This window comes from Lepisosteus oculatus, chromosome 14 (genome assembly GCF_040954835.1).
Source record: "Lepisosteus oculatus isolate fLepOcu1 chromosome 14, fLepOcu1.hap2, whole genome shotgun sequence".
Lineage (NCBI taxonomy): Eukaryota > Metazoa > Chordata > Actinopteri > Semionotiformes > Lepisosteidae > Lepisosteus > Lepisosteus oculatus.
The window spans coordinates 30,809,637-30,827,136 of record NC_090709.1 but is presented as its reverse complement, the minus strand read 5'-3'; the positions used below and the strand labels follow the sequence as shown (position 1 = coordinate 30,827,136).

General features: G+C 52.4%; 23 non-coding genes and 5 pseudogenes across 23 annotated transcripts in view; all 28 read left to right on the top strand.

Annotated features, from left to right (window-relative positions):
• Positions 1 to 95, top strand: part of LOC138245311 (5S ribosomal RNA) — a 119-nt gene extending 24 nt beyond the window's left edge. Inside the window, exon 1 of the ribosomal RNA XR_011193921.1 lies at positions 1 to 95. This exon is cut by the window's left edge and continues 24 nt beyond it. This is a non-coding gene — a ribosomal RNA (5S ribosomal RNA).
• LOC138242338 (zinc finger protein 850-like) overlaps positions 1 to 17,500 on the top strand; it is a 1,462,105-nt pseudogene that overhangs the window by 1,205,061 nt on the left and 239,544 nt on the right.
• On the top strand, positions 633 to 750 carry LOC138218717 (5S ribosomal RNA; annotated as a pseudogene).
• On the top strand, positions 1,288 to 1,406 carry LOC138244941 (5S ribosomal RNA). Its single transcript, XR_011193558.1, has one exon. It is a non-coding gene; the product is annotated as a 5S ribosomal RNA (ribosomal RNA).
• On the top strand, positions 1,944 to 2,062 carry LOC138216284 (5S ribosomal RNA). The gene has a single exon (XR_011179995.1). It is a non-coding gene; the product is annotated as a 5S ribosomal RNA (ribosomal RNA).
• Positions 2,600 to 2,718, top strand: LOC138217501 (5S ribosomal RNA). The gene has a single exon (XR_011181213.1). It is a non-coding gene; the product is annotated as a 5S ribosomal RNA (ribosomal RNA).
• On the top strand, positions 3,256 to 3,374 carry LOC138244561 (5S ribosomal RNA). Its single transcript, XR_011193176.1, has one exon. It is a non-coding gene; the product is annotated as a 5S ribosomal RNA (ribosomal RNA).
• Positions 3,911 to 4,029, top strand: LOC138217435 (5S ribosomal RNA). The gene has a single exon (XR_011181147.1). It is a non-coding gene; the product is annotated as a 5S ribosomal RNA (ribosomal RNA).
• LOC138244560 (5S ribosomal RNA) lies at positions 4,567 to 4,685 on the top strand. The gene has a single exon (XR_011193175.1). It is a non-coding gene; the product is annotated as a 5S ribosomal RNA (ribosomal RNA).
• LOC138244559 (5S ribosomal RNA) lies at positions 5,223 to 5,341 on the top strand. The gene has a single exon (XR_011193174.1). It is a non-coding gene; the product is annotated as a 5S ribosomal RNA (ribosomal RNA).
• LOC138244558 (5S ribosomal RNA) lies at positions 5,879 to 5,997 on the top strand. The gene has a single exon (XR_011193173.1). It is a non-coding gene; the product is annotated as a 5S ribosomal RNA (ribosomal RNA).
• Positions 6,535 to 6,653, top strand: LOC138244557 (5S ribosomal RNA). The gene has a single exon (XR_011193172.1). It is a non-coding gene; the product is annotated as a 5S ribosomal RNA (ribosomal RNA).
• LOC138218121 (5S ribosomal RNA) lies at positions 7,191 to 7,309 on the top strand (annotated as a pseudogene).
• Positions 7,847 to 7,965, top strand: LOC138216631 (5S ribosomal RNA). The gene has a single exon (XR_011180343.1). It is a non-coding gene; the product is annotated as a 5S ribosomal RNA (ribosomal RNA).
• LOC138245458 (5S ribosomal RNA) lies at positions 8,503 to 8,621 on the top strand. Its single transcript, XR_011194068.1, has one exon. It is a non-coding gene; the product is annotated as a 5S ribosomal RNA (ribosomal RNA).
• On the top strand, positions 9,159 to 9,277 carry LOC138216095 (5S ribosomal RNA). The gene has a single exon (XR_011179807.1). It is a non-coding gene; the product is annotated as a 5S ribosomal RNA (ribosomal RNA).
• LOC138217936 (5S ribosomal RNA) lies at positions 9,815 to 9,933 on the top strand (annotated as a pseudogene).
• Positions 10,471 to 10,589, top strand: LOC138245393 (5S ribosomal RNA). Its single transcript, XR_011194002.1, has one exon. It is a non-coding gene; the product is annotated as a 5S ribosomal RNA (ribosomal RNA).
• Positions 11,127 to 11,245, top strand: LOC138245457 (5S ribosomal RNA). The gene has a single exon (XR_011194067.1). It is a non-coding gene; the product is annotated as a 5S ribosomal RNA (ribosomal RNA).
• On the top strand, positions 11,783 to 11,901 carry LOC138216333 (5S ribosomal RNA). The gene has a single exon (XR_011180044.1). It is a non-coding gene; the product is annotated as a 5S ribosomal RNA (ribosomal RNA).
• Positions 12,439 to 12,557, top strand: LOC138216629 (5S ribosomal RNA). The gene has a single exon (XR_011180341.1). It is a non-coding gene; the product is annotated as a 5S ribosomal RNA (ribosomal RNA).
• On the top strand, positions 13,095 to 13,213 carry LOC138245456 (5S ribosomal RNA). Its single transcript, XR_011194066.1, has one exon. It is a non-coding gene; the product is annotated as a 5S ribosomal RNA (ribosomal RNA).
• On the top strand, positions 13,751 to 13,869 carry LOC138216083 (5S ribosomal RNA). Its single transcript, XR_011179796.1, has one exon. It is a non-coding gene; the product is annotated as a 5S ribosomal RNA (ribosomal RNA).
• On the top strand, positions 14,407 to 14,525 carry LOC138217935 (5S ribosomal RNA; annotated as a pseudogene).
• LOC138245392 (5S ribosomal RNA) lies at positions 15,063 to 15,181 on the top strand. The gene has a single exon (XR_011194001.1). It is a non-coding gene; the product is annotated as a 5S ribosomal RNA (ribosomal RNA).
• Positions 15,719 to 15,837, top strand: LOC138245455 (5S ribosomal RNA). The gene has a single exon (XR_011194065.1). It is a non-coding gene; the product is annotated as a 5S ribosomal RNA (ribosomal RNA).
• LOC138216332 (5S ribosomal RNA) lies at positions 16,375 to 16,493 on the top strand. The gene has a single exon (XR_011180043.1). It is a non-coding gene; the product is annotated as a 5S ribosomal RNA (ribosomal RNA).
• Positions 17,031 to 17,149, top strand: LOC138245088 (5S ribosomal RNA). The gene has a single exon (XR_011193703.1). It is a non-coding gene; the product is annotated as a 5S ribosomal RNA (ribosomal RNA).

Sequence of the window (17,500 nt, the reverse complement as noted above, 5' to 3'; positions counted from 1 at the left end):
ACGCCTGATCTCGTCTGATCTCGGAAGCTAAACAGGGATGGGCCTGGTTAGTACTTGGATGGGAGACCGCCTGGGAATACCAGGTGCTGTAAGCTTTTAAGCGCAGGAGGCGCCCTATCCCCGCTCGCTCGCTTATTCCCCTGTTCACACGTGCAGTGCAGCTTGTCTCTCTCTTTATTTGTCAGCTTTGGCGAGACACGGGTGCTTGTGTATTAGCGTGAGCGTTTTTTATTCTGATCAGGAACAGTTTTACAAGTCCGCAAAGGATCGAGGAAAGGTTTATCGCCAGCTGAAAAGAGACACAGCGCTTCGGCTGTGGAGACTTGTTCGGCTGGCGTTCGGAGAGTCGCGTTTTTCAGAATTGTATTGAGATCGTTTTCCACAGAGCTCAGATGTCAAAGCACAGCAGCAGCTCTCCACAGCGATCCTCTATAGCGCCCTTTCTCCCGCAGCTCCGTCCTCATTGGAAGGAAGCAAGAGTGAAAGGCTGAAGTGAAATAGAGCGGGGACGAAGGCAGTGAAGAGAGAGAACGTGGGAAGAAGAGAAAAACGCAAGGGAAAAAGAGCAGCGTCATAAAAGAGGTGACGGAGCTGTCCTCTCAATAAGAAGGGTGCCAGCGATCCTTGCTCTTGCTTACGGCCACACCCCCTTGAGCACGCCTGATCTCGTCTGATCTCGGAAGCTAAACAGGGATGGGCCTGGTTAGTACTTGGATGGAGACCGCCTGGGAGTACCATGTGCTGTAAGCTTTTAAGCGCAGGAGGCGCCCTATCCCCGCTCGCTCGCTCATTCCCCTGTTCACACGTGCAGTGCGGCTTGTCCGTCTGTTTATTTGTCAGCTTTGGCGAGACACGGGTGCTTGTGTATTAGCGTGAGCGTTTTTTATTCTGATCAGGAACAGTTTTACAAGTCCGCAAAGGATCGAGGAAAGGTTTATCGCCAGCTGAAAAGAGACACAGCGCTTCGGCTGTGGAGACTTGTTCGGCTGGCGTTCGGAGAGTCGCGTTTTTCAGAATTGTATTGAGATCGTTTTCCACAGAGCTCAGATGTCAAAGCACAGCAGCAGCTCTCCACAGCGATCCTCTATAGCGCCCTTTCTCCCGCAGCTCCGTCCTCATTGGAAGGAAGCAAGAGTGAAAGGCTGAAGTGAAATAGAGCGGGGACGAAGGCAGTGAAGAGAGAGAACGTGGGAAGAAGAGAAAAACGCAAGGGAAAAAAAGCAGCGTCGTAAAAGAGGTGACGGAGCTGTCCTCTCAATAAGAAGGGTGCCAGCGAGCCTTGCTCTCGCTTACGGCCACATCCCCTTGAGCACACCTGATCTCGTCTGATCTCGGAAGCTAAACAGGGATGGGCCTGGTTAGTACTTGGATGGGAGACCGCCTGGGAATACCAGGTGCTGTAAGCTTTTAAGCGCAGGAGGCGCCCTATCCCCGCTCGCTCGCTCATTCCCCTGTTCACACGTGCAGTGCGGCTTGTCCGTCTGTTTATTTGTCAGCTTTGGCGAGACACGGGTGCTTGTGTATTAGCGTGAGCGTTTTTTATTCTGATCAGGAACAGTTTTACAAGTCCGCAAAGGATCGAAGAAAGGTTTATCGCCAGCTGAAAAGAGACACAGCGCTTCGGCTGTGGAGACTTGTTCGGCTGGCGTTCGGAGAGTCGCGTTTTTCAGAATTGTATTGAGATCGTTTTCCACAGAACTCAGATGTCAAAGCACAGCAGCAGCTCTCCACAGCGATCCTCTATAGCGCCCTTTCTCCCGCAGCTCCGTCCTCATTGGAAGGAAGCAAGAGTGAAAGGCTGAAGTGAAATAGAGCGGGGACGAAGGCAGTGAAGAGAGAGAACGTGGGAAGAAGAGAAAAACGCAAGGGAAAAAAAGCAGCGTCGTAAAAGAGGTGACGGAGCTGTCCTCTCAATAAGAAGGGTGCCAGTGAGCCTTGCTCTCGCTTACGGCCACACCCCCTTGAGCACGCCTGATTTCGTCTGATCTCGGAAGCTAAACAGGGATGGGCCTGGTTAGTACTTGGATGGGAGACCGCCTGGGAATACCAGGTGCTGTAAGCTTTTAAGCGCAGGAGGCGCCCTATCCCCGCTCGCTCGCTCATTCCCCTGTTCACACGTGCAGTGCGGCTTGTCCGTCTGTTTATTTGTCAGCGTTGGCGAGACGCGGGTGCTTGTGTATTAGCGTGAGCGTTTTTTATTCTGATCATGAACAGTTTAACAAGTCCGCAAAGGATCGAGGAAAGGTTTATCGCCAGCTGAAAAGAGACACAGCGCTTCGGCTGTGGAGACTTGTTCGGCTTTCGTTCGGAGGGTCGCGTTTTTCAGAATTGTATTGAGATCGTTTTCCACAGAGCTCAGATGTCAAAGCACAGCAGCAGCTCTCCACAGCGATCCTCTATAGCGCCCTTTCTCCCGCAGCTCTGTCCTCATTGGAAGGAAGCAAGAGTGAAAGGCTGAAGTGAAATAGAGCGGGGACGAAGGCAGTGAAGAGAGAGAACGTGGGAAGAAGAGAAAAACGCAAGGGAAAAAGAGCAGCGTCGTAAAAGAGGTGACGGAGCTGTCCTCTCAATAAGAAGGGTGCCAGCGAGCCTTGCTCTCGCTTACGGCCACAACCCCTTGAGCACGCCTGATCTCGTCTGATCTCGGAAGCTAAACAGGGATGGGCCTGGTTAGTACTTGGATGGGAGACCGCCTGGGAATACCAGGTGCTGTAAGCTTTTAAGCGCAGGAGGCGCCCTATCCCCGCTCGCTCGCTCATTCCCCTGTTCACACGTGCAGTGCGGCTTGTCCGTCTGTTTATTTGTCAGCTTTGGCGAGACGCGGGTGCTTGTGTATTAGCGTGAGCGTTTTTTATTCTGATCATGAACAGTTTTACAAGTCCGCAAAGGATCGAGGAAAGGTTTATCGCCAGCTGAAAAGAGACACAGCGCTTCGGCTGTGGAGACTTGTTCGGCTGGCGTTCGGAGAGTCGCGTTTTTCAGAATTGTATTGAGATCGTTTTCCACAGAGCTCAGATGTCAAAGCACAGCAGCAGCTCTCCACAGCGATCCTCTATAGCGCCCTTTCTCCCGCAGCTCCGTCCTCATTGGAAGGAAGCAAGAGTGAAAGGCTGAAGTGAAATAGAGCGGGGACGAAGGCAGTGAAGAGAGAGAACGTTGGAAGAAGAGAAAAACGCAAGGGAAAAAAAGCAGCGTCGTAAAAGAGGTGACGGAGCTGTCCTCTCAATAAGAAGGGTGCCAGCGAGCTTTGCTCTCGCTTACGGCCACACCCCCTTGAGCACGCCTGATCTCGTCTGATCTCGGAAGCTAAACAGGGATGGGCCTGGTTAGTACTTGGATGGGAGACCGCCTGGGAATACCAGGTGCTGTAAGCTTTTAAGCGCAGGAGGCGCCCTATCCCCGCTCGCTCGCTCATTCCCCTGTTCACACGTGCAGTGCGGCTTGTCCGTCTGTTTATTTGTCAGCCTTGGCGAGACACGGGTGCTTGTGTATTAGCGTGAGCGTTTTTTATTCTGATCAGGAACAGTTTTACAAGTCCGCAAAGGATCGAGGAAAGGTTTATCGCCAGCTGAAAAGAGACACAGCGCTTCGGCTCTGGAGACTTGTTCGGCTGGCGTTCGGAGAGTCGCGTTTTTCAGAATTGTATTGAGATCGTTTTCCACAGAGCTCAGATGTCAAAGCACAGCAGCAGCTCTCCACAGCGATCCTCTATAGCGCCCTTTCTCCCGCAGCTCCGTCCTCATTGGAAGGAAGCAAGAGTGAAAGGCTGAAGTGAAATAGAGCGGGGACGAAGGCAGTGAAGAGAGAGAACGTGGGAAGAAGAGAAAAACGCAAGGGAAAAAAGCAGCGTCGTAAAAGAGGTGACGGAGCTGTCCTCTCAATAAGAAGGGTGCCAGCGAGCTTTGCTCTCGCTTATGGCCACACCCCCTTGAGCACGCCTGATCTCGTCTGATCTCGGAAGCTAAACAGGGATGGGCCTGGTTAGTACTTGGATGGGAGACCGCCTGGGAATACCAGGTGCTGCAAGCTTTTAAGCGCAGGAGGCGCCCTATCCCCGCTCGCTCGCTCATTCCCCTGTTCACACGTGCAGTGCGGCTTGTCCGTCTGTTTATTTGTCAGCTCTGGCGAGACACGGGTGCTTGTGTATTAGCGTGAGCGTTTTTTATTCTGATCAGGAACAGTTTTACAAGTCTGCAAAGGATCGAGGAAAGGTTTATCGCCAGCTGAAAAGAGACACAGCGCTTCGGCTGTGGAGACTTGTTCGGCTGGCGTTCGGAGAGTCGCGTTTTTCAGAATTGTATTGAGATCGTTTTCCACAGAGTTCAGATGTCAAAGCACAGCAGCAGCTCTCCACAGCGATCCTCTATAGCGCCCTTTCTCCCGCAGCTCCGTCCTCATTGGAAGGAAGCAAGAGTGAAAGGCTGAAGTGAAATAGAGCGGGGACGAAGGCAGTGAAGAGAGAGAACGTGGGAAGAAGAGAAAAACGCAAGAGAAAAAAAGCAGCGTCGTAAAAGAGGTGACGGAGCTGTCCTCTCAATAAGAAGGGTGCCAGCGAGCCTTGCTCTCGCTTACGGCCACACCCCCTTGAGCACGCCTGATCTCGTCTGATCTCGGAAGCTAAACAGGGATGGGCCTGGTTAGTACTTGGATGGGAGACCGCCTGGGAATACCAGGTGCTGTAAGCTTTTAAGCAAAGGAGGCGCCCTATCCCCGCTCGCTCGCTCAATCCCCTGTTCACACGAGCAGTGCGGCTTGTCCGTCTGTTTATTTGTCAGCTTTGGCGAGACACGGGTGCTTGTGTATTAGCGTGAGCGTTTTTTATTCTGATCAGGAACAGTTTTACAAGTCCGCAAAGGATCGAGGAAAGGTTTATCGCCAGCTGAAAAAAGACACAGCGCTTCGGCTGGGGAGACTTGTTCGGCTGGCGTTCGGAGAGTCGCGTTTTTCAGAATTGTATTGAGATCGGTTTCCTCAGAGCTCAGATGTCAAAGCACAGCAGCAGCTCTCCACAGCGATCCTCTATAGCGCCCTTTCTCCCGCAGCTCCGTCCTCATTGGAAGGAAGCAAGAGTGAAAGGCTGAAGTGAAATAGAGCGGGGACGAAGGCAGTGAAGAGAGAGAACGTGGGAAGAAGAGAAAAACGCAAGGGAAAAAGAGCAGCGTCGTAAAAGAGGTGACGGAGCTGTCCTCTCAATAAGAAGGGTGCCAGCGAGCCTTGCTCTCGCTTACGGCCACACCCCCTTGAGCACGCCTGATCTCGTCTGATCTCGGAAGCTAAACAGGGATGGGCCTGGTTAGTACTTGGATGGGAGACCGCCTGGGAATACCAGGTGCTGTAAGCTTTTAAGCAAAGGAGGCGCCCTATCCCCGCTCGCTCGCTCAATCCCCTGTTCACACGAGCAGTGCGGCTTGTCCGTCTGTTTATTTGTCAGCTTTGGCGAGACACGGGTGCTTGTGTATTAGCGTGAGCGTTTTTTATTCTGATCAGGAACAGTTTTACAAGTCCGCAAAGGATCGAGGAAAGGTTTATCGCCAGCTGAAAAAAGACACAGCGCTTCGGCTGGGGAGACTTGTTCGGCTGGCGTTCGGAGAGTCGCGTTTTTCAGAATTGTATTGAGATCGGTTTCCTCAGAGCTCAGATGTCAAAGCACAGCAGCAGCTCTCCACAGCGATCCTCTATAGCGCCCTTTCTCCCGCAGCTCCGTCCTCATTGGAAGGAAGCAAGAGTGAAAGGCTGAAGTGAAATAGAGCGGGGACGAAGGCAGTGAAGAGAGAGAACGTGGGAAGAAGAGAAAAACGCAAGGGAAAAAGAGCAGCGTCGTAAAAGAGGTGACGGAGCTGTCCTCTCAATAAGAAGGGTGCCAGCGAGCCTTGCTCTCGCTTACGGCCACACCCCCTTGAGCACGCCTGATCTCGTCTGATCTCGGAAGCTAAACAGGGATGGGCCTGGTTAGTACTTGGATGGGAGACCGCCTGGGAATACCAGGTGCTGTAAGCTTTTAAGCGCAGGAAGCGCCCTATCCCCGCTCGCTGGCTCATTCCCCTGTTCACACGTGCAGTGCGGCTTGTCCGTCTGTTTATTTGTCAGCTTTGGCGAGACACGGGTGCTTGTGTATTAGCGTGAGCGTTTTTTATTCTGATCAGGAACAGTTTTACAAGTCCGCAAAGGATCGAGGAAAGGTTTATCGCCAGCTGAAAAGAGACACAGCGCTTCGGCTGTGGAGACTTGTTCGGCTGGCGTTCGGAGAGTCGCGTTTTTCAGAATTGTATTGAGATCGTTTTCCACAGAGCTCAGATGTCAAAGCACAGCAGCAGCTCTCCACAGCGATCCTCTATAGCGCCCTTTCTCCCGCAGCTCCGTCCTCATTGGAAGGAAGCAAGAGTGAAAGGCTGAAGTGAAATAGAGCGGGGACGATGGCAGTGAAGAGAGAGAACGTGGGAAGAAGAGAAAAACGCAAGGGAAAAAGAGCAGCGTCGTAAAAGAGGTGACGGAGCTGTCCTCTCAATAAGAAGGGTGCCAGCGAGCCTTGCTCTCGCTTACGGCCACACCCCCTTGAGCACGCCTGATCTCGTCTGATCTCGGAAGCTAAACAGGGATGGGCCTGGTTAGTACTTGGATGGGAGACCGCCTGGGAATACCAGGTGCTGTAAGCTTTCAAGCGCAGGAGGCGCCCTATCCCCGCTCGCTCGCTCATTCCCCTGTTCACACGTGCAGTGCGGCTTGTCCGTCTGTTTATTTGTCAGCTTTGGCGAGACACGGGTGCTTGTGTATTAGCGTGAGCGTTTTTTATTCTGATCATGAACAGTTTAACAAGTCCGCAAAGGATCGAGGAAAGGTTTATCGCCAGCTGAAAAGAGACACAGCGCTTCGGCTGTGGAGACTTGTTCGGCTGGCGTTCGGAGAGTCGCGTTTTTCAGAATTGTATTGAGATCGTTTTCCACAGAGCTCAGATGTCAAAGCACAGCAGCAGCTCTCCACAGCGATCCTCTATAGCGCCCTTTCTCCCGCAGCTCCGTCCTCATTGGAAGGAAGCAAGAGTGAAAGGCTGAAGTGAAATAGAGCGGGGACGAAGGCAGTGAAGAGAGAGAACGTGGGAAGAAGAGAAAAACGCAAGGGAAAAAAAGCAGCGTCGTAAAAGAGGTGACGGAGCTGTCCTCTCAATAAGAAGGGTGCCAGCGAGCCTTGCTCTCGCTTACGGCCACACCCCCTTGAGCACGCCTGATCTCGTCTGATCTCGGAAGCTAAACATGGATGGGCCTGGTTAGTACGTGGAGGGGAGACCACCTGGGAATACCAGGTGCTGTAAGCTTTTAAGCGCAGGAGGCGCCCTATCCCCGCTCGCTCGCTCATTCCCCTGTTCACACGTGCAGTGCGGCTTGTCCGTCTGTTTATTTGTCAGCTTTGGCAAGACACGGGTGCTTGTGTATTAGCGTGAGCGTTTTTTATTCTGATCATGAACAGTTTAACAAGTCCGCAAAGGATCGAGGAAAGGTTTATCGCCAGCTGAAAAGAGACACAGCGCTTCGGCTGTGGAGACTTGTTCGGCTGGCGTTCGGAGAGCCGCGTTTTTCAGAATTGTATTGAGATCGTTTTCCACAGAGCTCAGATGTCAAAGCACAGCAGCAGCTCTCCACAGCGATCCTCTATAGCGCCCTTTCTCCCGCAGCTCCGTCCTCATTGGAAGGAAGCAAGAGTGAAAGGCTGAAGTGAAATAGAGCGGGGACAAAGGCAGTGAAGAGAGAGAACGTGGGAAGAAGAGAAAAACGCAAGGGAAAAAAAGCAGCGTCGTAAAAGAGGTGACGGAGCTGTCCTCTCAATAAGAAGGGTGCCAGCGAGCCTTGCTCTCGCTTACGGCCACACCCCCTTGAGCACGCCTGATCTCGTCTGATCTTGGAAGCTAAACAGGGATGGGCCTGGTTAGTACTTGGATGGGAGACCGCCTGGGAATACCAGGTGCTGTAAGCTTTTAAGCGCAGGAGGCGCCCTATCCCCGCTCGCTCGCTCATTCCCCTGTTCACACGTGCAGTGCGGCTTGTCCGTCTGTTTATTTGTCAGCTTTGGCGAGACACGGGTGCTTGTGTATTAGCGTGAGCGTTTTTTATTCTGATCAGGAACAGTTTAACAAGTCCGCAAAGGATCGAGGAAAGGTTTATCGCCAGCTGAAAAGAGACACAGCGCTTCGGCTGTGGAGACTTGTTCGGCTGGCGTTCGGAGAGTCGCGTTTTTCAGAATTGTATTGAGATCGTTTTCCACAGAGCTCAGATGTCAAAGCACAGCAGCAGCTCTCCACAGCGATCCTCTATAGCGCCCTTTCTCCCGCAGCTCCGTCCTCATTGGAAGGAAGCAAGAGTGAAAGGCTGAAGTGAAATAGAGCGGGGACGAAGGCAGTGAAGAGAGAGAACGTGGGAAGAAGAGAAAAACGCAAGGGAAAAAAAGCAGCGTCGTAAAAGAGGTGACGGAGCTGTCCTCTCAATAAGAAGGGTGCCAGCGAGCCTTGGTCTTGCTTACGGCCACACCCCCTTGACCACGCCTGATCTCATCTGATCTTGGAAGCTAAACAGGGATGGGCCTGGTTAGTACTTGGATGGGAGACCGCCTGGGAATACCAGGTGCTGTAAGCTTTTAAGCGCAGGAAGCGCCCTATCCCCGCTCGCTGGCTCATTCCCCTGTTCACACGTGCAGTGCGGCTTGTCCGTCTGTTTATTTGTCAGCTTTGGCAAGACACGGGTGCTTGTGTATTAGCGTGAGCGTTTTTTATTCTGATCATGAACAGTTTAACAAGTCCGCAAAGGATCGAGGAAAGGTTTATCGCCAGCTGAAAAGAGACACAGCGCTTCGGCTGTGGAGACTTGTTCGGCTGGCGTTCGGAGAGTCGCGTTTTTCAGAATTGTATTGAGATCGTTTTCCACAGAGCTCAGATGTCAAAGCACAGCAGCAGCTCTCCACAGCGATCCTCTATAGCGCCCTTTCTCCCGCAGCTCCGTCCTCATTGGAAGGAAGCAAGAGTGAAAGGCTGAAGTGAAATAGAGCGGGGACGAAGGCAGTGAAGAGAGAGAACGTGGGAAGAAGAGAAAAACGCAAGAGAAAAAAAGCAGCGTCGTAAAAGAGGTGACGGAGCTGTCCTCTCAATAAGAAGGGTGCCAGCGAGCCTTGCTCTCGCTTACGGCCACACCCCCTTGACCACGCCTGATCTCATCTGATCTCGGAAGCTAAACAGGGATGGGCCTGGTTAGTACTTGGATGGGAGACCGCCTGGGAATACCAGGTGCTGTAAGCTTTTAAGCGCAGGAAGCGCCCTATCCCCGCTCGCTGGCTCATTCCCCTGTTCACACGTGCAGTGCGGCTTGTCCGTCTGTTTATTTGTCAGCTTTGGCAAGACACGGGTGCTTGTGTATTAGCGTGAGCGTTTTTTATTCTGATCATGAACAGTTTAACAAGTCCGCAAAGGATCGAGGAAAGGTTTATCGCCAGCTGAAAAGAGACACAGCGCTTCGGCTGTGGAGACTTGTTCGGCTGGCGTTCGGAGAGTCGCGTTTTTCAGAATTGTATTGAGATCGTTTTCCACAGAGCTCAGATGTCAAAGCACAGCAGCAGCTCTCCACAGCGATCCTCTATAGCGCCCTTTCTCCCGCAGCTCCGTCCTCATTGGAAGGAAGCAAGAGTGAAAGGCTGAAGTGAAATAGAGCGGGGACGAAGGCAGTGAAGAGAGAGAACGTGGGAAGAAGAGAAAAACGCAAGGGAAAAAGAGCAGCGTCGTAAAAGAGGTGACGGAGCTGTCCTCTCAATAAGAAGGGTGCCAGCGAGCCTTGCTCTCGCTTACGGCCACACCCCCTTGAGCACGCCTGATCTCGTCTGATCTCGGAAGCTAAACAGGGATGGGCCTGGTTAGTACGTGGAGGGGAGACCACCTGGGAATACCAGGTGCTGTAAGCTTTTAAGCGCAGGAGGCGCCCTATCCCCGCTCGCTCGCTCATTCCCCTGTTCACACGTGCAGTGCGGCTTGTCCGTCTGTTTATTTGTCAGCTTTGGCGAGACACGGGTGCTTGTGTATTAGCGTGAGCGTTTTTTATTCTGATCATGAACAGTTTAACAAGTCCGCAAAGGATCGAGGAAAGGTTTATCGCCAGCTGAAAAGAGACACAGCGCTTCGGCTGTGGAGACTTGTTCGGCTGGCGTTCGGAGAGCCGCGTTTTTCAGAATTGTATTGAGATCGTTTTCCACAGAGCTCAGATGTCAAAGCACAGCAGCAGCTCTCCACAGCGATCCTCTATAGCGCCCTTTCTCCCGCAGCTCCGTCCTCATTGGAAGGAAGCAAGAGTGAAAGGCTGAAGTGAAATAGAGCGGGGACGAAGGCAGTGAAGAGAGAGAACGTGGGAAGAAGAGAAAAACGCAAGGGAAAAAAAGCAGCGTCGTAAAAGAGGTGACGGAGCTGTCCTCTCAATAAGAAGGGTGCCAGCGAGCCTTGCTCTAGCTTACGGCCACACCCCCTTGAGCACACCTGATCTCGTCTGATCTTGGAAGCTAAACAGGGATGGGCCTGGTTAGTACTTGGATGGGAGACCGCCTGGGAATACCAGGTGCTGTAAGCTTTTAAGCGCAGGAGGCGCCCTATCCCCGCTCGCTCGCTCATTCCCCTGTTCACACGTGCAGTGCGGCTTGTCCGTCTGTTTATTTGTCAGCTTTGGCGAGACACGGGTGCTTGTGTATTAGCGTGAGCGTTTTTTATTCTGATCAGGAACAGTTTAACAAGTCCGCAAAGGATCGAGGAAAGGTTTATCGCCAGCTGAAAAGAGACACAGCGCTTCGGCTGTGGAGACTTGTTCGGCTGGCGTTCGGAGAGTCGCGTTTTTCAGAATTGTATTGAGATCGTTTTCCACAGAGCTCAGATGTCAAAGCACAGCAGCAGCTCTCCACAGCGATCCTCTATAGCGCCCTTTCTCCCGCAGCTCCGTCCTCATTGGAAGGAAGCAAGAGTGAAAGGCTGAAGTGAAATAGAGCGGGGACGAAGGCAGTGAAGAGAGAGAACGTGGGAAGAAGAGAAAAACGCAAGGGAAAAAAAGCAGCGTCGTAAAAGAGGTGACGGAGCTGTCCTCTCAATAAGAAGGGTGCCAGCGAGCCTTGCTCTTGCTTACGGCCACACCCCCTTGACCACGCCTGATCTCATCTGATCTTGGAAGCTAAACAGGGATGGGCCTGGTTAGTACTTGGATGGGAGACCGCCTGGGAATACCAGGTGCTGTAAGCTTTTATGCGCAGGAGGCGCCCTATCCCCGCTCGCTCGCTCATTCCCCTGTTCACACGTGCAGTGCGGCTTGTCCGTCTGTTTATTTGTCAGCTTTGGCGAGACACGGGTGCTTGTGTATTAGCGTGAGCGTTTTTTATTCTGATCAGGAACAGTTTAACAAGTCCGCAAAGAATCGAGGAAAGGTTTATCGCCAGCTGAAAAGAGACACAGCGCTTCGGCTGTGGAGACTTGTTCGGCTGGCGTTCGGAGAGTCGCGTTTTTCAGAATTGTATTGAGATCGTTTTCCACAGAGCTCAGATGTCAAAGCACAGCAGCAGCTCTCCACAGCGATCCTCTATAGCGCCCTTTCTCCCGCAGCTCCGTCCTCATTGGAAGGAAGCAAGAGTGAAAGGCTGAAGTGAAATAGAGCAGGGACGAAGGCAGTGAAGAGAGAGAACGTGGGAAGAAGAGAAAAACGCAAGGGAAAAAAAGCAGCGTCGAAAAAGAGGTGACGGAGCTGTCCTCTCAATAAGAAGGGTGCCAGCGAACCTTGCTCTCGCTTACGGCCACACCCCCTTGAGCACGCCTGATCTCGTCTGATCTCGGAAGCTAAACAGGGATGGGCCTGGTTAGTACTTGGATGGGAGACCGCCTTGGAATACCAGGTGCTGTAAGCTTTTAAGCGCAGGAGGTGCCCTATCCCCGCTCGCTCGCTCATTCCCCTGTTCACACGTGCAGTGCGGCTTGTCCGTCTCTTTATTTGTCAGCTTTGGCGAGACACGGGTGCTTGTGTATTAGCGTGAGCGTTTTTTATTCTGATCAGGAACAGTTTTACAAGTCCGCAAAGGATCGAGGAAAGGTTTATCGCCAGCTGAAAAGAGACACAGCGCTTCGGCTGTGGAGACTTGTTCGGCTGGCGTTGGGAGAGTCGCGTTTCTCAGAATTGTATTGAGATCGTTTTCCTCAGAGCTCAGATGTCAAAGCACAGCAGCAGCTCTCCACAGCGATCCTCTATAGCGCCCTTTCTCCCGCAGCTCCGTCCTCATTGGAAGGAAGCAAGAGTGAAAGGCTGAAGTGAAATAGAGCGGGGATGAAGGCAGTGAAGAGAGAGAACGTGGGAAGAAGAGAAAAACGCAAGGGAAAAAAAGCAGCGTCGTAAAAGAGGTGACGGAGCTGTCCTCTCAATAAGAAGGGTGCCAGCGAGCCTTGCTCTCGCTTACGGCCACACCCCCTTGAGCACGCCTGATCTCGTCTGATCTTGGAAGCTAAACAGGGATGGGCCTGGTTAGTACTTGGATGGGAGACCGCCTGGGAATACCAGGTGCTGTAAGCTTTTAAGCGCAGGAGGCGCCCTATCCCCGCTCGCTCGCTCATTCCCCTGTTCACACGTGCAGTGCGGCTTGTCCGTCTGTTTATTTGTCAGCTTTGGCGAGACACGGGTGCTTGTGTATTAGCGTGAGCGTTTTTTATTCTGATCAGGAACAGTTTAACAAGTCCGCAAAGGATCGAGGAAAGGTTTATCGCCAGCTGAAAAGAGACACAGCGCTTCGGCTGTGGAGACTTGTTCGGCTGGCGTTCGGAGAGTCGCGTTTTTCAGAATTGTATTGAGATCGTTTTCCACAGAGCTCAGATGTCAAAGCACAGCAGCAGCTCTCCACAGCGATCCTCTATAGCGCCCTTTCTCCCGCAGCTCCGTCCTCATTGGAAGGAAGCAAGAGTGAAAGGCTGAAGTGAAATAGAGCGGGGACGAAGGCAGTGAAGAGAGAGAACGTGGGAAGAAGAGAAAAACGCAAGGGAAAAAAAGCAGCGTCGTAAAAGAGGTGACGGAGCTGTCCTCTCAATAAGAAGGGTGCCAGCGAGCCTTGGTCTTGCTTACGGCCACACCCCCTTGACCACGCCTGATCTCATCTGATCTTGGAAGCTAAACAGGGATGGGCCTGGTTAGTACTTGGATGGGAGACCGCCTGGGAATACCAGGTGCTGTAAGCTTTTAAGCGCAGGAAGCGCCCTATCCCCGCTCGCTGGCTCATTCCCCTGTTCACACGTGCAGTGCGGCTTGTCCGTCTGTTTATTTGTCAGCTTTGGCAAGACACGGGTGCTTGTGTATTAGCGTGAGCGTTTTTTATTCTGATCATGAACAGTTTAACAAGTCCGCAAAGGATCGAGGAAAGGTTTATCGCCAGCTGAAAAGAGACACAGCGCTTCGGCTGTGGAGACTTGTTCGGCTGGCGTTCGGAGAGTCGCGTTTTTCAGAATTGTATTGAGATCGTTTTCCACAGAGCTCAGATGTCAAAGCACAGCAGCAGCTCTCCACAGCGATCCTCTATAGCGCCCTTTCTCCCGCAGCTCCGTCCTCATTGGAAGGAAGCAAGAGTGAAAGGCTGAAGTGAAATAGAGCGGGGACGAAGGCAGTGAAGAGAGAGAACGTGGGAAGAAGAGAAAAACGCAAGAGAAAAAAAGCAGCGTCGTAAAAGAGGTGACGGAGCTGTCCTCTCAATAAGAAGGGTGCCAGCGAGCCTTGCTCTCGCTTACGGCCACACCCCCTTGACCACGCCTGATCTCATCTGATCTCGGAAGCTAAACAGGGATGGGCCTGGTTAGTACTTGGATGGGAGACCGCCTGGGAATACCAGGTGCTGTAAGCTTTTAAGCGCAGGAAGCGCCCTATCCCCGCTCGCTGGCTCATTCCCCTGTTCACACGTGCAGTGCGGCTTGTCCGTCTGTTTATTTGTCAGCTTTGGCAAGACACGGGTGCTTGTGTATTAGCGTGAGCGTTTTTTATTCTGATCATGAACAGTTTAACAAGTCCGCAAAGGATCGAGGAAAGGTTTATCGCCAGCTGAAAAGAGACACAGCGCTTCGGCTGTGGAGACTTGTTCGGCTGGCGTTCGGAGAGTCGCGTTTTTCAGAATTGTATTGAGATCGTTTTCCACAGAGCTCAGATGTCAAAGCACAGCAGCAGCTCTCCACAGCGATCCTCTATAGCGCCCTTTCTCCCGCAGCTCCGTCCTCATTGGAAGGAAGCAAGAGTGAAAGGCTGAAGTGAAATAGAGCGGGGACGAAGGCAGTGAAGAGAGAGAACGTGGGAAGAAGAGAAAAACGCAAGGGAAAAAGAGCAGCGTCGTAAAAGAGGTGACGGAGCTGTCCTCTCAATAAGAAGGGTGCCAGCGAGCCTTGCTCTCGCTTACGGCCACACCCCCTTGAGCACGCCTGATCTCGTCTGATCTCGGAAGCTAAACAGGGATGGGCCTGGTTAGTACGTGGAGGGGAGACCACCTGGGAATACCAGGTGCTGTAAGCTTTTAAGCGCAGGAGGCGCCCTATCCCCGCTCGCTCGCTCATTCCCCTGTTCACACGTGCAGTGCGGCTTGTCCGTCTGTTTATTTGTCAGCTTTGGCGAGACACGGGTGCTTGTGTATTAGCGTGAGCGTTTTTTATTCTGATCATGAACAGTTTAACAAGTCCGCAAAGGATCGAGGAAAGGTTTATCGCCAGCTGAAAAGAGACACAGCGCTTCGGCTGTGGAGACTTGTTCGGCTGGCGTTCGGAGAGCCGCGTTTTTCAGAATTGTATTGAGATCGTTTTCCACAGAGCTCAGATGTCAAAGCACAGCAGCAGCTCTCCACAGCGATCCTCTATAGCGCCCTTTCTCCCGCAGCTCCGTCCTCATTGGAAGGAAGCAAGAGTGAAAGGCTGAAGTGAAATAGAGCGGGGACGAAGGCAGTGAAGAGAGAGAACGTGGGAAGAAGAGAAAAACGCAAGGGAAAAAAAGCAGCGTCGTAAAAGAGGTGACGGAGCTGTCCTCTCAATAAGAAGGGTGCCAGCGAGCCTTGCTCTAGCTTACGGCCACACCCCCTTGAGCACACCTGATCTCGTCTGATCTTGGAAGCTAAACAGGGATGGGCCTGGTTAGTACTTGGATGGGAGACCGCCTGGGAATACCAGGTGCTGTAAGCTTTTAAGCGCAGGAGGCGCCCTATCCCCGCTCGCTCGCTCATTCCCCTGTTCACACGTGCAGTGCGGCTTGTCCGTCTGTTTATTTGTCAGCTTTGGCGAGACACGGGTGCTTGTGTATTAGCGTGAGCGTTTTTTATTCTGATCAGGAACAGTTTAACAAGTCCGCAAAGGATCGAGGAAAGGTTTATCGCCAGCTGAAAAGAGACACAGCGCTTCGGCTGTGGAGACTTGTTCGGCTGGCGTTCGGAGAGTCGCGTTTTTCAGAATTGTATTGAGATCGTTTTCCACAGAGCTCAGATGTCAAAGCACAGCAGCAGCTCTCCACAGCGATCCTCTATAGCGCCCTTTCTCCCGCAGCTCCGTCCTCATTGGAAGGAAGCAAGAGTGAAAGGCTGAAGTGAAATAGAGCGGGGACGAAGGCAGTGAAGAGAGAGAACGTGGGAAGAAGAGAAAAACGCAAGGGAAAAAAAGCAGCGTCGTAAAAGAGGTGACGGAGCTGTCCTCTCAATAAGAAGGGTGCCAGCGAGCCTTGCTCTTGCTTACGGCCACACCCCCTTGACCACGCCTGATCTCATCTGATCTTGGAAGCTAAACAGGGATGGGCCTGGTTAGTACTTGGATGGGAGACCGCCTGGGAATACCAGGTGCTGTAAGCTTTTATGCGCAGGAGGCGCCCTATCCCCGCTCGCTCGCTCATTCCCCTGTTCACACGTGCAGTGCGGCTTGTCCGTCTGTTTATTTGTCAGCTTTGGCGAGACACGGGTGCTTGTGTATTAGCGTGAGCGTTTTTTATTCTGATCAGGAACAGTTTAACAAGTCCGCAAAGAATCGAGGAAAGGTTTATCGCCAGCTGAAAAGAGACACAGCGCTTCGGCTGTGGAGACTTGTTCGGCTGGCGTTCGGAGAGTCGCGTTTTTCAGAATTGTATTGAGATCGTTTTCCACAGAGCTCAGATGTCAAAGCACAGCAGCAGCTCTCCACAGCGATCCTCTATAGCGCCCTTTCTCCCGCAGCTCCGTCCTCATTGGAAGGAAGCAAGAGTGAAAGGCTGAAGTGAAATAGAGCAGGGACGAAGGCAGTGAAGAGAGAGAACGTGGGAAGAAGAGAAAAACGCAAGGGAAAAAAAGCAGCGTCGAAAAAGAGGTGACGGAGCTGTCCTCTCAATAAGAAGGGTGCCAGCGAACCTTGCTCTCGCTTACGGCCACACCCCCTTGAGCACGCCTGATCTCGTCTGATCTCGGAAGCTAAACAGGGATGGGCCTGGTTAGTACTTGGATGGGAGACCGCCTTGGAATACCAGGTGCTGTAAGCTTTTAAGCGCAGGAGGTGCCCTATCCCCGCTCGCTCGCTCATTCCCCTGTTCACACGTGCAGTGCGGCTTGTCCGTCTCTTTATTTGTCAGCTTTGGCGAGACACGGGTGCTTGTGTATTAGCGTGAGCGTTTTTTATTCTGATCAGGAACAGTTTTACAAGTCCGCAAAGGATCGAGGAAAGGTTTATCGCCAGCTGAAAAGAGACACAGCGCTTCGGCTGTGGAGACTTGTTCGGCTGGCGTTGGGAGAGTCGCGTTTCTCAGAATTGTATTGAGATCGTTTTCCTCAGAGCTCAGATGTCAAAGCACAGCAGCAGCTCTCCACAGCGATCCTCTATAGCGCCCTTTCTCCCGCAGCTCCGTCCTCATTGGAAGGAAGCAAGAGTGAAAGGCTGAAGTGAAATAGAGCGGGGATGAAGGCAGTGAAGAGAGAGAACGTGGGAAGAAGAGAAAAACGCAAGGGAAAAAAAGCAGCGTCGTAAAAGAGGTGACGGAGATGTCCTCTCAATAAGAAGGGTGCCAGCGAGCCTTGCTCTCGTTTACGGCCACACCCCCTTGAGCACGCCTGATCTCGTCTGATCTCGGAAGCTAAACAGGGATGGGCCTGGTTAGTACTTGGATGGGAGACCGCCTGGGAATACCAGGTGCTGTAAGCTTTTTAGCGCAGGAGGCGCCCTATCCCCGCTCGCTCGCTCATTCCCCTGTTCACACGTGCAGTGCGGCTTGTCCGTCTGTTTATTTGTCAGCTTTGGCGAGACACGGGTGCTTGTGTATTAGCGTGAGCGTTTTTTATTCTGATCAGGAACAGTTTAACAAGTCCGCAAAGGATCGAGGAAAGGTTTATCGCCAGCTGAAAAGAGACACAGCGCTTCGGCTGTGGAGACTTGTTCGGCTGGCGTTCGGAGAGCCGCGTTTTTCAGAATTGTATTGAGATCGTTTTCCACAGAGCTCAGATGTCAAAGCACAGCAGCAGCTCTCCACAGCGATCCTCTATAGCGCCCTTTCTC